Source organism: Chrysochloris asiatica, unplaced genomic scaffold (genome assembly GCF_000296735.1).
Source record: "Chrysochloris asiatica unplaced genomic scaffold, ChrAsi1.0 scaffold00115, whole genome shotgun sequence".
NCBI lineage: Eukaryota > Metazoa > Chordata > Mammalia > Afrosoricida > Chrysochloridae > Chrysochloris > Chrysochloris asiatica.
In genome coordinates this window covers 8,504,937-8,509,482 of record NW_006408633.1, presented here as the reverse complement: position 1 = coordinate 8,509,482, position 4,546 = coordinate 8,504,937, and the positions used below count along the sequence as shown (strand labels likewise).

Here is a 4,546-nt window from a genome sequence, read left to right as displayed (position 1 = left end):
GTCAAGCACTTAGCCACTGAGATACCCAAGATCCTACGTCAAGGTTAGTTACCTTTTTTAAAGTATTCAAGGACTTTATAGGAGTCACTTTGAGGTGCCCTTCACAGCATTAGAGGAGCCTTTGGTCTTGCCATTTTCCTTGCTTCTAGGGACTTAAGAGGGAAGTTAGGAGGAAGACCAGACTCTCTGGGAAAGAAAAAAAATCTCTTGTGGCTAACATGGGATTATGAGATAAGCTGGGGGCTGGACACATGGAATGGGCTGGAGATGGAAGAGTATTTATTGGTTTGGAAGATTTGGGAGGGAAGGTGGTGGAAGGAGGCACTTGGCAGTCAGGAGGAGTGCATGGGCACTAAACATGTGTACCACCCTGGGCACAAGGACCAGGACCAGTCAGAGCCAGAGAGTGAATTTGAGGAAATTGAAAATGTAGAAGAAGCTGATTTGAGGAGGATAGCTTAGCCAGTCTAAGAGGTCCAGTAGCACCATGGCCAGCACAAAGCAGGCAATCTTCTGGTCATTTCCCAGGTGTGCCTGCCATACCTGAGCATAGTAGGGAAAATGCAGGGTGATGGCCAGATCCAGGGTGGACCCTGAGTCATGGCTCAGGGAGGCAAAGAGCCAACTGTTCACGTGCATCCATGTGGGGTCACTCACACCACTTGGAAGCTATACTGCTGGAGCAAGAAAGTTCCAGGTCCGGTGTAAAGAGAGTCCAGTAGATGAGGTTGGTGCCCAGCATGAGGACTAATGCAGTTAAACCATAGAAACTAAGTTTGCGCTCCACGGGCACCCAGGGGGTCATCAGTCAGGCCAGAACAGCATCAGCTATTGAGCCAGGCAACGTCTGGTGAGGGAAATGTGCTAAGATGAAGACCCAGGACAGGCCAATACAATAAGCCAAGCCAGGCATCATTCGCACCAGTGGCTGCAGGTGTAAGTGGTCAACTGGGAAGAGATGGATGTCATTATGGGCCAGAGGGCTGCTCCTGTGATCATGCAGTGTCTAGAAGATCTGCCTGGACCACTTTCATAAGAATTGGGAAATGGGTGAATCTGGGCTGGGGTCTGCCTTTAGTATCCAGATTCATGGACTTTCCAGAAGGGTCTGTCTCGCACATGGGCAGCAGCCAGCACATGGGCAGCAGGGGTAAAGGCTACTATGCTGGGTCAGGGAACACATGAACCTGTGGAGCTCAGTTCTGCTGCTGTGAAAGCTGATTGATGTATAATCTCAATCAGCCAGAATTCCTCCCAGAACTGATTTCTCTTCTCCAGCATCACTACCCTCCAAAAAATATCTGAGATCTCTTGGAAAAGAGGGCTATGGATATTTCCTTTCTTAGGAAGCCAGTTATCCCAGCCTGGCACTGAAACTAGATCCTAAATTTGTGTATATGCATACACAGCTAAACTGTCCGCACAGTTCTTCCCCAGCTTTAGACTCCTGCCCTAATTGATCTGCTAATGATTTGGAGGCACCTGCTGTATAAACTTGCTAGTCCATACTTCCTCCCACTTCTAACCTTGCCACTTTCCATCCAAAACCTCATTGGGCAGATAATCAAGAAGATAGTGGCAGTGTAGGTATGAGGAGAGGAGGAAGAATACCCAGGATATAATTTGGAAGACTACTCTCAAGGTTAGTTACATTTTTGTAACACTCAGTACATTTTATTGCAATTGCCCATTTATCACTTTCCTTGCTAAATACAAAGTGCTTCAAGGAGTTCATAGAAAGGTGGAAGGAAAAGTTCATGGAATTTGGGAGTTCTGTCAATATGGTGAACTAGGAAGATGTACTACATGGACCCTCTACAACAATGATATGAGAGACAAAATAAAACCGATGCAGATGAAAATTCTTGCACTCTGAACTTTAGAAGAAAGGTTAGAGAGGTGGGTGGAGTGCTTGCTGTGGGGACAGGCCAAGCAGGGATGGTGAAAGAGGGAGACTGAATAGTGAACCATTGGCCAGACATGGCTCAATCATCCAATGAGCAGCTATGGCAGCACACAAGGGATGGAAAAGGTGAGGTTTCTTCTTTTACCCCTAACTTCCCTGGTGGCCAGCTTTGACCCTCATCCACCCTCAGTGCAGACCCTGTTTCCTGGATTTTGGAACCATGTGGTTAGTGCCATGACAGCATGCAATGGGGATCAATTGTACCTCATTGGTGTGCTGCTTTGGTATCTGGATTCAGATGGGGCTTGGCTCCAGACCTACAAAATCCACAAAGCCAACAAACCAAAACTTAACCAGTCAGCTCTCCCCAGCTTCCCTATGGTCCTAGCTGACACTAAAACCAGCTCCATCAAGGGCCCCATGAACTACTTCCAGACTGAGTGCCCTGACCATAGATAACACACCAAAGCCAACAGAAACTCCATCTAGGGCCAGGAACTCTGCTGTCACATCCCTGCCACAATCATATGGTGAATTCCTTGAATTGCAGGAGCCCCTAAGAGAGTTCTCCCCCCAGATCCAACAACTGCACTGTTTGTTTTTACAAATATGACAATCCTACAATGCCCAAGAGACAACAGACAATTTTAGCTCACATGCAAAGCAAAAAAGAATGGCTCAAATAAATGACCACCATGCAGAGTCAGAAAATGTTTCTGAGGAAGAAAAGATAATGGAACTAACTGAAAAAGAATTCAAAAGAATGATAATTAGATACCCTCAAAGTATTGATAGAAAGATAGAGGAAAGCAAGGATAACACAATGAAACTTTAGGAGAATTCAGGAAAACACTACAAGAACAAACAGACAAAATAAATGCAAACTTTGAAACATTATAAAACCTGCCATTAGAAATCCAGAAGATTAATGCTAAAATCTCAGTAATGGACAATACATTGAAAGGGCAAAGGAGTAGGTTCAAAGTGATGGAAGCCTGAGCTAGTGAGCTTGAAGATAAATCTCTCAATACTAATATGGTAAAATAATAATCTAAGGAACAGAATGAAAGAATTTTAAAAAAGCTTAATAGTTATGCGGGATACTGCAGTGATTATGTGGAGAAATGGAATCAAAGTCAAAATCAGTCAAAGGCTGATTCCTATGAAGCAGAGGTCAGACATGCAATCTTCTTGACCCTATTCTGACACCAACCATTCCTCCCACAGCACTCTCTGTTTCATATTTGAGTTTGATAATCCATTGCAATGGCCACACAGGACTCATAACAATATTCACAATTAAGGAGTGTATTAGAGAATTGAACATGATACAATTCAAGATCAAAACCAACTCAGGATGTAGCAGTTCTCCAGTCAAAAATGTCTCCTGTCTGTCATTCTGCAGGTACACCTCATCCTTGTTTTCAGCCACTCAGCCATGTGGTCCCTTGTTCTCTGCCTGGCTCAAGTACTTGTTACAAAGTTCTTTTAGACAATCGGTAAGTGCCTAAGAGCATAGTCTTCAAGCCTGTCTCCAGCCTGTAGGCACTCAGTCCATAGGCCTAAAGTCCAAAGCTGCCCTGTCTTTCCAGGCCACCACCTTGGCCATTGCCTCTTGCTGTCACCTCTTGCTGTCTCATTCTCAACTCATGCTCTTTCTTCTTGATGGTCCTGGGATCCTCTGTCAATGCTTCTGAGATGACTGCTTTTAAGTTTTAGCAGAAGAGCAAAACTAACCAATTCCAGCCATAGCATCCTGTATACCTTATTTGAATAGTCCTATTCACTTGGTGAGAATTAAGAAGACTTTGGAGATAAAAGCCATATCAAGTAAATTAAAGGCACCACAGACACCATGAAGAAGAACAACTTATGGGTAATCCGAATTCCAGAATGGGAAGAGACAAACATAGTGAAAACTGTCAGAAAGTTGTTGGAAGAAAATTCCCTAGTATCATGAACAACAAGAAGATAAGCATACAAGAAGCTGAATGAACCCCAAAAAGGATATATCCCAAAAGAAAATCACCAAGACATATTATAATCAAGCTTTCCAAAATCAAAGACAAGGAAAGAATCCTGAGAGCAGTTTGGGGAAAAACGAAATGTTACCTACAAAGGAGAACCAATAAGACCAAAGTCTGGTTTCCACACAGAAACCATGCAAGCAAGAAGGCAATGGGATGACATGTATAGAACTCTGGAAAAATAAAAAACAAAAAACTTGCCACCTAAGAATCATATACCCAGCAAAACTGTCCTTGAAATATGAAGATGAAATTAGAACATTTCCTGATAATTAGAAGTTAAAGGAATTTGTAGTGGCCAGACCAATTTTACAAAAAATGCTAAAGGTTGTTATTTGGACTGAGAACCAACAACAGCAGACAACAACTTGAGCTTATCACACATGACAACACCACCCAGAACTAAATATAGATATAGAAGCATTTAAAGTACAACAAATCTACAAGACTAAATCTAGTATACTGAAGTGAGCGACAAAGCAAAAAGAGGGAATAGTGTAGACACAGAACTTCCAAATGACATGGAAGTCAAGTAGATTTCAAGATAAAACATACCATTATAATCAGGGGAAAAATAATAAATCACAGAATAACCTTAAAGAAAAATAATACA

At 42.8% G+C, this 4,546-nt stretch overlaps 1 pseudogene; it reads right to left on the bottom strand.

The window, feature by feature from the left end:
• Positions 1-279: 279 nt before the first annotated feature.
• On the bottom strand, positions 280-1,808 carry LOC102827662 (annotated as a pseudogene).
• Between the last annotated feature and the right edge of the window lie 2,738 nt (positions 1,809-4,546).